Below are 16,621 nucleotides of genomic sequence, written 5' to 3' on the forward strand. Positions count from 1 at the left end.
CGAACACGACTGAAGTGACTTAGCAACAGCAACAGCAGTGGCTTAGTGGTAAAGAATCCTCCTTCCAATGCAGGAGACATGGGTTCAATCCCTGGATCAGGAAGATCCCCAGAGAAGGAAACGGCAACCCACTCCATTATTCTTGCCTTGGAAACCCCATGGACAGAGAAGCCTGGCAGTCTACAATATATGGGATCGCAAGAGAGTTGGACACAGCTTAGCGACTAAACAACAGCAATGGATACAGTTATGGTGCTGGGGGTCTTTGTATCAGTTTCTGATCTTTTTATCTTACTTTCTCAGACCCAACACATCCTAATAAGCCACAGTCTCTAGCAGCAAGTAAGCTTTTTTTTAAAGTATCCTACATGTGTATAGTTGTTCCAGCCCAGCTGCAGCCTTAGGCAGGATGCCTGGATCTGGCAGTTTATCCTCCCAAGTCTTGCTCACTGCATGACTTTCTGTTCTGTTTCTGGCCTGTGGAGATATTTATCTTGATTTTGTACCTAGCTAATGTCAGATGCTTTTATCTTTTTATACATTTCCAATCATGGCTGATGGTTTGAAACAACAAGAGCATGGTAATTTATGAACTCACTAAACTATCTCAATTAGAAGTCCCCATGCATTTCCAAATAATGTTCAAATTATTGCCAAATTTAATACCCAGGAGACAGCACATAAAAATTCGAATTTACACTTTATCTTGAAAATTTGGAACATCTGGCAACACTCGGCTTGCTTTTCTGCATGTGACGACTGAGTGGAGATAAGTAAATACTAAGACCCTTTAATTGGTCATTACTGTACAAGTTGCCAAGTTCTCACCACTGCACATTTTCTTAAACTTGACAGAAAAATGACTTCACTCCTTTGCTTTATCTGCTTACCCCCTGTAGGTCTTTTAATTTGTGATCCACATTTTTGGTACCTGATGAGCTAAAGCATCAGGTAAATTATTGAGAGGTTAAAAAACAAAAGCTGCCGAACAGAAACGCAGTGATTATTTTGAATTGTACATTAGAAATGAAGCAAGAGCCAATGAGTTTTTATTCTATATCTTTGAGCCCCAAATTTCCAAACATACTAAACTCATTCATTTTAGGCCAACTTCTGCCCTTACAGATTTTTTTCTGGACTGAAGTTTATATCTGCGAATGCCCTGGAATTGAGTGATGCAGTTACAGAGTGGCTAATAGAATGCTAAGAATGTCGTGCATCTAGTCTTCGTCAAGGTAAGATCTTCTTAATTCAATAAAGAAATGGCTTACTTGATGATACGGATAAGCGTTTATTCCTAAATTGGACTTAGTAGTTATGAGAATCAAATTTCTCATCCATGCAAAAATCTAGGTCATCAGCTCTTTTTGTCCAGCTACCACAGATAGTCTTCCCAGAATAAGCCTGGCCAGTCCCAAGTATTGTTATACTTGGTTTGGTTTGGTTTAGTTGTTAAGTCGTGTCCGACTCTTGTGACCCCATGGACTGTAGCCTGCCAGGCTCCTCCGTCCATGGGATTCTCCAGGCAAGAATACTGGAGTGGGTTGCCATTTCCTTCTCCAAGGGATCTTCCCGACCCAAGAATTGAGCCCAGGTCTCCTTCATCGCAGGCAGAGTCTTTACTGACTGAGCCACCCGGGAAGCCCATTTGTTATACTTACTGAAGGATAAATTTCTGGTGTATATGAAGTAGTGACTTCCATCCAGAAATGTACAGACATCCAAGACTAGCAAGGGAATGGACATTTGCCTAGTTTATGTGATTTGTAGAGTTTCGGAAAAAACCTATTGCTTCCCCTATTAACTAGTGAGTCATGGTGCCAGAGTGACTGTATCTCTCATGTATTCAGATTGACCCAATTAAGCCAGTGTTGAAGAGCGAATACATTCTCTGTGTTTGTGTCATTTGTCATCTTTAGTTAGATCTGCTCAGGTGGCCAGGACAGAGAGTCATTCAGGCAATGTCGTGTGAATAGGGATATTTTGAAAAGATGTGAGGTGATGAATAGCAATAAAGGGAGCCTCCTTAGGAGCTTTACAGAGTGTCCTGCATGGAATCTTACTTGTTGTTGTTCAGTGTTTAGCTACTGCAACTCTAGTGATCTAATAGCATCTTTAGTAACACGGTCATTTGCCCACCCACAGAAGTGGGCATTCATTGGTCATGCCAAATTTTAATGCTTCAGCTTTCCTTTTTTTCTGCTTCTTTCCTTTTCTGATACAAAATCTACTGCTTTTTTTTTTTAATTATTGCTTCTATTTTCTTGTGACGTATTCTCTCTCTATCTCATATTCTCAAATCCAAAACAGCTTTTGATCTTGTTTGAACTTCTAATGCTTTGTTATTCAAAAACTCTGGTCCTATTGAATGCAATCTACAGATTCAATTCAATCCCTATCAAATTACCAATGGCATTTTCCCAAGAACTAAAACAAAAAATTTCACAATTAATGCAGAAACACAAAAGACTCTGAATAGCCAAAGCAATTGTGAGAAAGAAGAATGAAGCTGGAGGAATCAACCTCGCAGACTTCAGACTATACTACAAAGCTACAGTCATCAAGACAGTATGGTAACTGCACAAAAACAGAAGTATAGACCAATGGAACAAGATAGAAAGTCCGGAGATAAACCCCCCCCCCCCCCCCCGATAAAGTACTGTAAGTAATTTATTTTTGGCAAAGGGGGCAAGAATATACCATGGGGAAAAGATAGCCTCTTCAATAAGTGGCGCTTGGAAAACTGGACAGCTGTGTGTAAAAGAATGAAATTAGAACACTTCCTAACACCATCAGTTCAATTCAGTTGCTCAGTCATGTTTGAATCTTTGTGACCCCATGGACTGCACCATGCCAGGCCTCCCTGTCCATCGCCAACTCCCAGAGATTTCTCAAAGGCTTGTCCATTGAGTCAGTGATGCCATACAGCCATCTCATCCTCTGTTGTCCCCTTCTCCTCCTGCCTTTAATCTTTCCAAGCATCAGGGTCTTTTCCAAGGAGTCAGTTCTTTGCATCAGGTGGCCAAAGTATTGGAGCTTCAGCCTCAGCATTAGTCCTTTCAGTGAATATTCAGGACTGATTTCCTTTAGGATGGACTGGTTGGATCTCCTTGCAGTTCAAGGGATTCTCAAGAGTCTTCTCCAATACCACAGTTCAAAAGCATCAGCACTCAGCTTTCCTTATGGCCCTGACTCTCACATCCATACATGACTACTGGAGAAACCATAGCTTTGACCAGATGGACCTTTGTTGGCAAAGTAATGTTTCTGCTTTTTAATATGCTGTCTAGATTGGTCATAACTTTTCTTCCAAGGAGTAAGCGTCTTTTAATTTCATGGTTGCAGTCACCATCTGCAGTGATTTTGGTGCCCCCCAAAATAAAGTCCATCACTGTTTCCACTGTTTCCCCATTTATTTCCCAAGGAGTGATGGGACCAGATGCCATGATCTTAGTTTTCTGAATGTATATTGTCACCCTGCTTATTTAACTTATATGCAGAATATATCATGCAAAATCCTGAAGAACAAGCTGGAATCAAGATTGCCAGGAGAAATATCAATAACCTCAGATATGCAGATGACACCACTCTTATGGCAGAAAGCAAAGAAGGACTAAAAAGACTCTTGATGAAAATGAAAGAGGAGAGCGAAAAAGTTGGCTTAAAACTCTATATTCAGAAAACTAAGATCATGGCATCCGGTCCCATCACTTCGTGGGAAATTGATGGGGAAACAATGAAAATAGTGAGAGACTATTTTGGGGGGCTCCAAAATTACTGCAGATGATGATTACAGCCATGAAATTAAAAGACGTGTACTCCTTGGAAGAAAAGCTATGACCAGCCTAGACAGCATATTAAAAAGCAGAGACATTACTTTGCAAGCAAATATCCATCTAGTGAAAGCTATGGTTTTTCCATTAGTCATGTATAGATGTGAGAGTTGGACTATAAAGAAAGCTGAGCACCGAAGAATAGATGCTTTTGAACTGTGTGTTGGAGAAGACTCTTGAGAATACCTTGGACTGCAAGGAGATCCAACCAGTCTGTCCTAAAGGAGATCAGTCCTGGGTGTTCATTGGAAGGACTGATGCTGAAGCTGAAGCTCCAGTACTTTGGCCACCTGTTTTGAAGAAATGACTTATTGGAAAATACCCTGATGCTGGTAAAGATTGAAGACAGGAGGAGAAGGGCACAACAGAGGATGAGATGGTTGGATGGCATCACCCTCTTGATGGACATGAGTTTGAGCAATCTCCGGGAGTTGGTGAAGGACAGGGAGGCCTGGCATTCTGCAGTCCCTGGGGTGGCAAAGAGTTGGACATGACTGAGTGACTGAACTGAATTGTAATATTCAGCCATAAAAAGGAATGCATTTGAGTCAGTTCTAATGAGATGGATGAACCTGGAGCCTTTTATACAGACTGAAGTAAGTCAGAAAGAGAAAGACTAACACTGTATATTAATGCATATGTGGAATCTAGAAAGATGATACTAATGAAATTATTTGCAGGGAAGCAATGGAGACAGTGGAGAAGGAAATGGCAGCCCACTCCAGTATTCTTGCCTGGAGAATCCCATGGCAGAGGAGCCTCGTGGGCTGCAGTCTATGGGTTGCAAAGAGTTGGACCCGACTAAGTGACTAACACACAGTGGAGACAGAGACATATAACACAGACTTATGGACAATGGAGCGAGGAGGAAGAAGAGGGTGGGATGCATGGAGTAAGTAACATGGAAACATATACATTACCATATATAAAATAAATAGCCAATGAGAATTTACTGTACGACTCAGGGAACTCAAACCAGGGCTCTAGCAACCTAGAGGAGTAGGATGGGGAGGGTGGTAGAAGGGAGATTCTAGAGGGAGGGGACATCTGTATACCTATGGCTGATTCATATTGATGTTTGGCAGAAACCAACAGAATTCTATAAACCAGTTGTTCTTTATTAAAAAATAAGAAAAACTCTGGTTCTTAGACTAGCAATATCAGCTCTAACTTAGAACTTGTTAGAAATGCCAAAAGCAAGTCCCTCCCACCCTTCAAACTTGAATCATATCCTGCATATTATTAGCAAGAACTTCAAGACTGAAGAAGTATTGCTTAATGTGGTAACCCCTTTACCTTTTTTCCAATCATCAATCCCACCTTATCTCTTTTTCTTTCATCAACATTGTTTAATTTAGATCACACAGATTCATTTGATAACACTATCAACCAATACTGTTAAGTCCCTGGTGCCTTCATCTATTAAACACTGATTTTTAAAAACTTATCTGTCAAAAGCCCAACTCTGAATCAATGCATCTATGTGCCTTCTCTATACCTACAACTGAATAGCCTGACATTGCCAAAAAAAGTCACTTATCAGACAGATTGTTTCCAATATATTGGATTCTTTAAGCCTGCCAATTCTTCCATGCCTTCCTGGTAAATTCTCTCCATTTTGAAAAATCGTTTTAAAAATTGTACACTCCAGTCAAACTTTAAATATTTGTAACTCCTCTTCATTCTCAGCAGATGACTTCACCTCCTACTTCCTGAAGAAAATAGAAGACATCAGATGGGAACTCCCTCAGCTTCCTGCTACCAAATTCATACAGTTCCATCTGTGCCCATCTTCTTCTCTTTTCCTCCTGTTTTAGTAGGGGATATAGTCTGATCACTGAGAGCCAGTCTTTCCCCCCGTGTTTGAATCTCATCTCTTCGTGCCTTGTCAGAAATCATACCAATTCCTCCTCTCTGGCTCCACTTTGCTTTTTATTCAGCATATCCTTCTAAATTGGATTATTTCCATTTACATTTAAACTTGTTCATGTATTTTCCATCTAAAAGCAACGTTCTTTTATTGACTTCCACGTTCCCCCTCCAATTCCTTTCTTTTAAGGAAATGTATTCCATTTCTTTAAATCTAAAGTTTCTAAAGAGTAGTTTTCATTATTCGATGAGCTCATTTCCTCACCAGCCCTTTTCAGTATGGTGGTTTTTCACTAGCATTGCACCAGAACAACTGTGGCTAATATTACCGGTGACCTCATGATTTAAATCCAAAAGATATTTTCCACTAATTTTTTTCTGATCTTCCAGAGCTCTTACCCATTATTTGTTTCCTGAAACTTGCTTATTTCGGTTTCCAGGGTACCATGTTATTGAAGTTTCCCGCCTTACTTTCTAGCATTTCTTTCTCTGTTACTTTGCAGACTTATGCTTCTCTTACTAGTTAGTTCTAAGCATTTTCCCCTTTGTGTTTTGTACTTTTATAGGTTGGGTCCACTAGATCAGATGTCGTCATGATAAAGTTTGGTGTGCAAGTCATTCATTATGAATCAACACCTGGGGGAGGAAGGTAAAGATGTGAGAAAGAAGTTGAACTTTGGCACAGTCCCAACAAAGCTTTGGCCAACTTGAGAGTGGAGGTGAGGGAATTTTAAATCATGGGTGCATCCACCATTGGATTAAAGTGGCTGGGCTTCATACTCCTCCCTTACTAGAAATGAGGTGTCCGGAAAAGGCATGAGATCCCGTGAGGAGGTTCTTTCAGCTGAGGCCGATGCTAAAGGAGCAGGAGGATGTCTCCTGGGAGATGGAAATGGTGCATCTTTGTGTCTATCACGAGTTCTCTTTCTGGACAGCATTTCCCATGTCCGTGGGTCAGTTTTCATCAGTTTGCTAATGCCTCCCAAATTTATACATCCAGACCAGACTTCTGACTTCCTGACACATACACTCAGTTGTCTATTCAATATCTCTACTTGGATGCCTCAAAGAGTTCATGAGTTCAGCATTTCTAAACCGCATAACAAATCTTGTCAAATTTATCTCCTAAATATCTTATGAATCTCCTCGCTTCTCTCCTTTTCTAATGCCATTACTTTAGTCTGCGCTACTATTTTCTGTAGGCTGAACTCCTGCAGAGTTATTCTGTTTGGTCTCTGCAAGTCCACTCTATATCTTTTATCAGTTTATTATATTGCAGCTATAGAAATATTTTATGTAAGTTTGAGTGTGTTACCTCCTCTCGGTCCCCAGCTCCCATCCCTTTAGGGACTTACCATTGTTGTTTTAGATAGACTAAAATAATGAACATAGCCCTCAAGGGCTTCTGTAGTTTGGCTCCTATCTATGTCTTTAGCTTAACCTCACTCTATTCCTTTTCTTGATCCCTGTATTCAGTGGCACTGACTGATTTTCCAGTGGGCTCACAAGAATCTCACAGTACTGTTCCCTCTTCTAGTAATATTCTTCTCCAATTCCTCAGCCTGTTACCTCTATTTCACTTCTATCTCTCAGCTCAATCCACCTTTTTTTCCCCCAGATAAATCTTGAGCCTCTCATACTGAGTCGGGCTCTCATAGCACTGTTTTACTTCCTCATAGCACATGTGTTAGAATATAAATGTATGCTCATTCATGTGACTAACTGACTAATATTTAACTTCCCCATTAGTAAGCTCCATGAGCACAGAAAACAGCTGTCCTTTCTTCAGTGCCCACCGTATTTGGGGCCCTGCCTGACCCAGAGTATATCCTCAATCCATACATACTGGATAAATGTAAATGTCCAGAGCTAGAGCACTTGAAAGCATTGCTAGCCACCGTCCAATATAGAGCCCATCATGCAAACATTTTCTTTCAGGCTACCAAAAGGCTCTTGGTTCAGCCTGTTCATTGCTTCTGGGGAGGAAGTTGGTTTAAACCTGTGTAGTCTAATCACACGCAACCAACCTCAGTCAATCTTGCATTAGGAGTTACATGTTACTTTTTCAGAAGGTACCTATGGGTGTAGCAGGTCTTGGAGAATGAGAGGCACCTCCCTGGTTTCATATTCCTAGTTTATTTACATTTGCGATTAAATGACATTAGATTATAGTCTTGGTGGATATAATAAAACCTACCCATACTTTTCTTCCATAACTGTGGTATCAGTGTCATTTTCAGCACAATTTTTAATAAGCAAGCCCTGTTGAATGTGCTCTTAACTCTGAGTAGAGTTGTAGGAAAGTTACCTTAGAAATGTTCACCGTAGCTGGTATGGTACAAAATCTAAATATTTTGCCCATATAAGTGCATGAATACTAATAATTTTCCTCTGAAAAATTCTCAAAGTGATTTGCCAGCACACAGAATATTCACCAATACCAGCCAGGTCTGAGACTGCAGCTGGGGGAAGCTGGGGGCTGTTGTTTAGTGTAGCTCGATTAGGCTTTTTCAAAATGCAAATATAAAAGAATACCTTATTCAACTGAAATTTCAGGGGAAATTTAGAAAGGCAAATGTAACTAGACAGGTCATACAGCTGCCAAAGAAGGAGTTGGCTAACATCTTTAATTTTGTAAAGAGGGCTGTTATCATTTTATATATATAAATCTCCATCTGCTCCTGGGGAGATAATGCGTCCTTTAGGGTACAAAGTGAAGAGATATTTTTCATGAAGAATTAGTTATATGTAAATTATAATGTTGGTGCCAAGATACGTATAGCATTTGCTATCAAATGAACAACCATGCTTCATATAACCAGACAATGCTAAGCAGTGGTCAAGGCCTAAAATTATTATGCATGAATTTTAATTAACTCTGCAGTGATAGCAGACAGAAGAGAAGCATATTACTTAGCACATTGTATCTTGAAAAATGGCTTGAGAAAATCTAGTTGGAACATATATAAACAGCCAGTGTTTAGAAAATAAATGTTAGTGTCACACATATGTACATATATATATATATACATATATATATATATATACACTTATTATTTTCCTTATCCTCTAAGCAAAATCCTGAGCTCAGTAAAAATTCTTTTACGTTCTTGTGTAGTCTTGCTTTCATCAGAAGCCAAGAGATCAAATAAAAAGAGTTGATTTTTTTTAATATCAAAAATTCATAAATAAATTCATTTTACTGAGTACCAAGAATGTATTCAACTGGGGTTGGGAACTAGGGATACGAGAGTGGGCAAAGCTAGATGATCTCTACTTTAGCATTTACAGTACATCAAGTATGATAGATTATAATGAAGCAATCATGCAAACAATTATAAAGCTACAACTGGGTCAAAAGATGTCAAAGAGAGGTACGCAGGACAGTTCCAAGAAAACTGAAAAAAAGTCTAATGGGTGGATTGTTGTGGTCAAGGAAGTCAGGGAAAATCTATCCTCTGAAGATGAGATGTTTGAGCAGAGCTCTGAAGAATGAAAACAGAAAACTTGCCAGGCAAAAATGAGAGCCTATGTGACTTTTCTGTGGTGGGAGGTTGCCTAGTATGTAGGAATAATTGTGTGACTTTTCTGTGGTGGGAGGTTGCCTCGCATGTAGGAATAATTGTGTGACTTTTCTGTGGTGGGAGGTTGCCTCGCATGTAGGAATAATTGTGTGACTTTTCTGTGGTGGGAGGTTGCCTCGCATGTAGGAATAATTGTGTGACTTTTCTGTGGTGGGAGGTTGCCTCGCATGTAGGAGTAATTGTGTGACTTTTCTGTGGTGGGAGGTTGCCTAGCATGTAGGAGTAATTGTGTGACTTTTCTGTGGTGGGAGGTTGCCTAGCATGTAGGAATAATTGTGTGACTTTTCTGTGGTGGGAGGTTGCCTAGTATGTAGGAATAATTGTGTGACTTTTCTGTGGTGGGAGGTTGCCTAGTATGTAGGAATAATTGTGTGACTTTTCTGTGGTGGGAGGTTGCCTAGTATGTAGGAATAACTGAAGAAAGACCAGTGAGGTACAATGAAGGGAGCACGAGGAAGGCGTGACATGATGCAGGGCGGCAGGGACTGGACTGCGCTGGGTTCCACATGCCAGGGCACGTTGTTTGGTCTTTCCATTCAGGGAAACACAAAATACTAAAGTATTCTAAAGAGAAGGCAACAAGATCCAACTTGTGTTAACTCCTCAGATTAATGTCAATTAAATGTAGACCACCAATGTATATATACTGAAATGTGTGTGGAATAATACATGTGTGTAGAACATCAGCACATCTTATTTCATCCCATGTCCTTAAATATAGGGAGCTATTTTGAAAAGGAATTTTGATACTCATCACCATCTTGAGAATGATTAATAAAGTACATAAATTGAATTCATTACAAAAGTAGAAATGGCTTTGTTTTTCAAACACAGAAACAATCTTGGTTGATGAAAGATTTAAGAAGGTGAAGATTAATAAGTATTTTGAATGTAGATGAATAGAGGGTGAGAAGCAAGTAACAGAAAGATGGAAGTGTATAAATGAGAAGCAAAAATATAAAGTCACGTTTGGGTACTCAAAAATATAAAAGGTATAATGTTAAGTCTGGGCATTGAAAAATAATGTTTAGTCTGAATGCAAAGGAGACACTAGAAAGTAAAATAAATGAGAAAAGTAATGTGCTTTTGAGTTTTCCATTTTTTTCTGTATTGCCATTCCTGTGTTTCTTCTTTAGGAGAACTCCCTCCAACAAGGGTGGTTCATGTAGTTTGAGCAGAACTGACCCCACCCACCAGCTCCGAGGGTAGCCAGTTAGAGTTCTTCATTTCCAGGGCCACACGATTAATTTAGGAATGGGCCTTTGATTGAAGGCCCTAAATATTCATTGTAAAGACTGATGCTGAAGCTGAAGCTCCAGTACTTTGGCCACCTGATGCAAACAGCCAACTCATTGGAAAAGACAGTGATGCTGGGAAAGACTGAAGGCAAAAGGAGAAGAGGGCAGCAGAGGATAAGATGGCTGTATGGCATCACTGATTCAATAGACATGAACTTGGGCATTCTCTGGGAGATGGTGAGGGACAGGGAAGCCTGGTGTGCCGTAGTCCATGGGGTCGTGAAAAGTCGGACATGACATGGCAACTGAACAACAACAGTTATGGTTCAAGAAGACACAAAAAGAGTCATCCCTGTAATAATTTCTGAAACTAATGGGATAGATGTACTCTCTTTTTGGGGAGGATGGCTAGTGTAACAGTGTATTAAGATTCAAGTATTCTCTTTTACAATCAGTGAAGAATTTGTCTGAAAATGACAACAGAAAGTAAAGCAGAGTCAAGAAAGGAGAAAAAGACAGGTTGCAATTAACAGTGGTTAACCTCCTAGAACCAGATACACTTTGAAGTTTCCAGTTATACAGCCTAAAAAATCATTTGAAAAAATAGGTTTGAGCTAACTTGAGTTGAGTTTCTGTCATTTGAAACTGTTAGTATGAGCCTTGCCTTTGCACCAGTCTTACAGAAAGCTCATACCCAGACCAGTCTAATCATCTGTCATCTCTGTACACCTGGGATCTTAAAAATAATTGTAAAGTCACTATAAGAAGACCTCAGAGATGTAAAGTGCTGTTGGAGATTACGTGAGATTATGGGTTGGTGCCATGAAACAGTTGGGACTTCAACTACTGCTTGGCTATATATATATATATATATATATATGTATATAACAAAATCTCATTATATTAATATCCTCTATCCTATTAGTTTTACCTTCACTCTTGGTAGATGATGCTCCCTTTTACTTCACTGAGAAAATTGAAACCAGAATGTCCCTCTACCTACCAATTGCTCAGCATCTGCACTCATCCTTTCTTCTTTTCCTCTTGAGACATCACAAAATCTGATATCAAAATACACATATTCTTCCTCCTGCTCAGAATGACTCTATCTTGCGCTTTGATTTCCATTTTCTTCACTTCCTTCTGGACCTTGCTCTGTTGATCTTCTTGTTCCCTGTGTTATCAATCCCTCTCTGTTGGTTCTTCACGTGTATTCTCTTCCATTCAAAATAACTTTCTTGATTTCACATCCTTCCCCTCTATCTGTGGCACATTCTTTATTTTTCCTTCACAACCACACTTCTTGAAAGAGTTACTCAGATATCTCCATTCCTAACCTCTCATTTGTGCGTGCACTCACTACAGTCTGACTTCTGCTCCTAACTTGGTGGTTTGCTCAGATAAAGGTCCCCAGTGACTTCCATAAAAGCCCGTCTTTGCACTCCTCCTCTTCCGTGACCTTTCTGCAGCGCCCGACATTGTTGATGGCCCTTGCTTTGGAATGGTCTTCTCTCTTGTCTGCCATGAGCCTTCTCTCCAGTGAGGTAACTTAACTCACTGGTTGTTTTCTTCTGTAGCTCACCACTGAGGAGTCAACCTGCCTCATGATATGCACTCATTTCTTAAACACATGTTTTGTGCCTGGTCCATTAGCTATGTAATTATAAATATTCTTTTAGGTACGTGCTATAATTATCCATGCTGTACAAATTGGAAAATTGAAGCTAAGAGAGGTTATATAACTTGCTTAAGAGAATGAGTCTTGTCAGACATGGAGTTAGGACTTAAATCCAGAGTCTGCTTTGTACTGTTTTAGCTAAGCTTTTAAATGAAGTATTATATACAAATAGAAAAATGAATGGTTGATTTTCAGCCATTTCAGCTTTCTCAAAGTAAGCATATCTGTATTACCAGAAAATAGACCAATAAGCAGAATGTGCCCAGAACCCCCAAAGCCTCCTCATATCATCACTACACCTCCACAGAGGATAACCAGTATCTAGAATTCTAACACCACAGATATTTTACTTGGTTTTCAACTTCATATAAATGGATCATGGAATCATTCAGGATATATGTAAGATTCATTTATTGAGATATATGTATTTAATATGAAAAATTCATTCATTGTTATTACATTATTATATTTTAGCACTTCATTGTATAGATATACCACTGTTTGTCCATTCTACTATTGAGTGGACTTTGGGGTTGCTTCTTGAATTTTTTTTTTTTTTTCTATAGCAAATAGCGCTGCTATGACTATTCTTGTATACGTCTTTCGATGGACATTTTGTGCATTTCTGTTTGCTGTAGACAGAGAGTTAGAATTGCAGGTCATGGGGGATGCCTATATTGGTATTAGTAGACATAGACAAATGATTTTCCTAACTGACTTTTATCTTCATGATTGACTATTTCAGATCCTGTGTGCTCAAAAAAGCCAATTATCTTCCTAGTAGAATGGAAAGATTTTGTTTACTGATCATAGCCCTTACATGTACCCTTTAAGCAGAATTTATTTTTATACGTATGGGGGTACTTTTATCTGTACCAGGATCTACGTTTATTATTATATTGATAAGATTTTTATCTCCTTTATTGGCTGCAAAAGTGGAATATTGCTCTGAGTAAAATTCTTTTTAGATGTGCTTTGTTCTTTTTTATCTTTACCCAAAACCTATGGGCACATCAACTAGAAGTCACTATTGTTATGTTGCTCTGAACGTGGTTGCCTTTCATTTGCCCATGCTTAAATACTCTTCGTGGATATGGTAGTCAGAGATATCATAGTCACATCCTTTGCTTAAACATTTTCCCTGTAAAAGGGACAGGGTAGATTTTGCTTCAGTTAGGGCCACAGTAGGTGATTAGTGCCACAGCAAGCAATTATTATTGCACAGTGCTCTAATTGTTTCCTTCTTGGACCAGCTGAATCAAGCCCTAGAAATTCATGTGTGATGGAAAACATACTGCTAACCCAGGGGTTTTCTCTGAAGGAAGCCCACTGTGAGGACTAATTTCCACTGTAGACTTTTGAATAAAGCCTCTTCATTCTTTGAGAGATTTCTTTATCCCACAGACGTGCATAAGTTAAAGCCTAGCATTACCCGGCTGAAATGTTACATGAACACATACAGGCATAAATGCCCAAATAATACTCTCTTGTGTTTCTCTCTTGTGTTTCTGACATATTTAATTCCTCTTGTTTGCTTCACTCATATGCTCTGGCTGTCTCTTCTACCCATTTTATCAAGTGAGGAATATACTTGTTGGGTTCATCTTCTTTCATGGGATAAATAAATAGATATATAGATAGGTACATAATATGCTTTTCATGAAATATATTTAGTATATAACGTTATATGAGTTTATGGTGTACAACATATTGATTTGATACATAAATACATGTAACATGTATCATTGTAATATGGTTGCCATTGTGCAATAGTTAGCACTTCTGTCATAGTACATAATTATCGTTTCTCTTTCATTGTGGTAGAAGTAGTGAAAATCTAGTCCTTTTGTAAGTTTGATGATTATCATTCAATATTATTATTGTCTATATTCACTATTCTATATGTTAGGTCTCTAGGACTTATTATCTTTATTCTAGTTTTTATTGTTTAAAAATACATCACTGTCATAAATACATACATATACATACTTTTGTGTACATATATATGAAACATAAACATGTAAACTTTATCACTAAATAGAAGTGAAAAGAGTTTTCTAAAATGTAATTGTATACTGAATAAACATTAAATAAGAAAAATAGGATGTAAGATAATTGTGCTCATTTTTATTTTCATTACTGCTTACATTTTTTTGTTTGTATGACTTATTTAATATACAGAAAAGATTAACAAGATATGTTAAGAGATTAAGTAGAAAGTTAAGAGATACCTGGATAGCAGGCAAATTTGGCTTTGGAGTACAAAATGAAGCAGGGCAAAGGCTAACAGAGTTTTGCCAAGAGGACACACTGGTCATAGCAAACACCCTCTTCCAACAACACAAGAGAAGACTCTACAAATGCACATCACTAGGTGGTCAATACCCAAATCAGATTGATTATATTCTTTGCAGCCAAAGATGGAGAAGTTCTATATAGTTAGCTAAAGCAAGACCGGGAGCTGACTGATTCAGATCATGAACTCCTTATTGCAAAATTCAGACTTAAATTGAAGAAAGTAGGGAAAACCACCAGACCGTTCAGGTATGACCTAAATCAAATCCCTTAATATTATACAATGGAGGGATTAGATCTAATAGAGTGCCTGAGGAACTATGAACGGAGGTTTGTGACATTGTATAGGAGGCAGTGATAAGACCATCCCCAAGAAGAAGAAATGCAAAATGGCAAAATGGTTGTCTGAGGATGCCTTACAAACAGCTGAGAAAAGAAGAGAAGCTAAAGGCAAAGGAGAAAAGAAAAGATATACCCATTTGAATGCAGAGTTCCAAAGAACAGCAAGGAGAGATAAGAAAGCCTTCCTTAGTGATCAATGCAAAGCAATAGAGGAAACCAATAGAATGGGAAATACTAGAGATCTCTTCAAGAAAATGAGAGGTACCAAGGGAATATTTCATACAAAGATGGGCTCAATAAAGGACAGAAATGGTATGGACCTAACAGAAGCAGAAGATATTAAGAAGAGGTGGTAAGAATACACAGAAGAACTATACAAAAAAGACTTCCATGACCCACATAACCACGATGATGTGATCACTCACCTAGAGCCAGACATCTTGGAATGCCAAGTCAAGTGGGCCTTAGAAAGCATCACTGTGAACAAAGCTAGTGGAGGTGATGGAATTCCAGGTGAGCTATTTCAAATCCTAAAAGGTGATGCTGTGAAAGTGTTGCGCTCAATATGCCAGGAAATTTGGAAAACTTAGCAGTGGCCACAGGACTGGAAAAGGTCAGTTTTCATTTCAATCCCAAAGAAAGGCAATGCCAAAGAATTTTCAAGCTACCACACAATTGCACTCATCTCACATGCTAGCAAAGTAATGCTCAAAATTCTCCAAGCCAGGCTACAACAAACAGTATGTGAACTGTGAGCTTCCAGATGTTCAAGCTGTATTTAGAAAAGGCAGAGGAACCAGAGATCAAATTGTCAGCATCCACTGGATCACTGAAAAAGCAAGAGAATTCCCATAAAAACATCTCTTTCTGCTTTATTGTCTATGCCAAAGCCTTTGACTGTGTGGATCACAACAAACTGTGGAAAATTCTGAAAGAGATGGGCATACCAGACCACCTTACCTGTCTCCTGAGAAATCTGTATGCAGGTCAAGAAGCAACAGTTAGAACCAGTCATGGAACAACAGACTGGTTCCAAATAGGGAAAGGAGTACGTCAAGGCTGTATATTGTCACCTTGCTTATTTAACTTATATGCAGAGTACATCATGCAAAATGCCAGGCTAGATGAAGCACAAGCTGAAATCAAGATTGCCGGGACAAATATCAATAACCTCAGATATGCAGATGACACCATCCTTATGGCAGAAAGCAAAGAACTAAAGAGCCTCTTGATGAAAGTGAAAGAGGAGAGAGAAAAAGTTGGCTTAAAACTTAACATTCAGAAAACTAAGATCATGGCATCTGGTCCCATCCCTTCATGGCAAATAGATGGGGAAACAGTGGAAACAGTGTGAGATTTTATTTTTTGGGGCTCCAAAATCACTGCAGATGGTGACTGCAACCATGAAATTAAAAGACTTCTGTTCCTTGGATAAATAGCTATGACCACCTGAGAGGGCACATTAAAAAGAAGAGGCATTACTTTGCCAACAAAGGTCCATCTAGTCAAAGCTACGGTTTTTCCAGTAGTCATGAATGGATGTAAGATTTGGAGTATAAAGAAAGCTGAGTGCCGAAGAATTGATGCTTTTGAATGGTGGTATTGGAGAAGACTCTTGAGAGTCCCTTGGACTGCAAGGAGATCAAACCACTCAATCCTAAAGGTAATCAGTCCTGCATATTCATTGGAAGGCCTGACGCTGAAGTTGAGACTCCAATACTTTGGCCACCTGATGGGAGAACTGACTCATTGGAGAAAACCCTGATGCTGGGAAAGATTGAA

Source organism: Capricornis sumatraensis, chromosome 4 (genome assembly GCF_032405125.1).
Source record: "Capricornis sumatraensis isolate serow.1 chromosome 4, serow.2, whole genome shotgun sequence".
Taxonomy (NCBI): domain Eukaryota; kingdom Metazoa; phylum Chordata; class Mammalia; order Artiodactyla; family Bovidae; genus Capricornis; species Capricornis sumatraensis.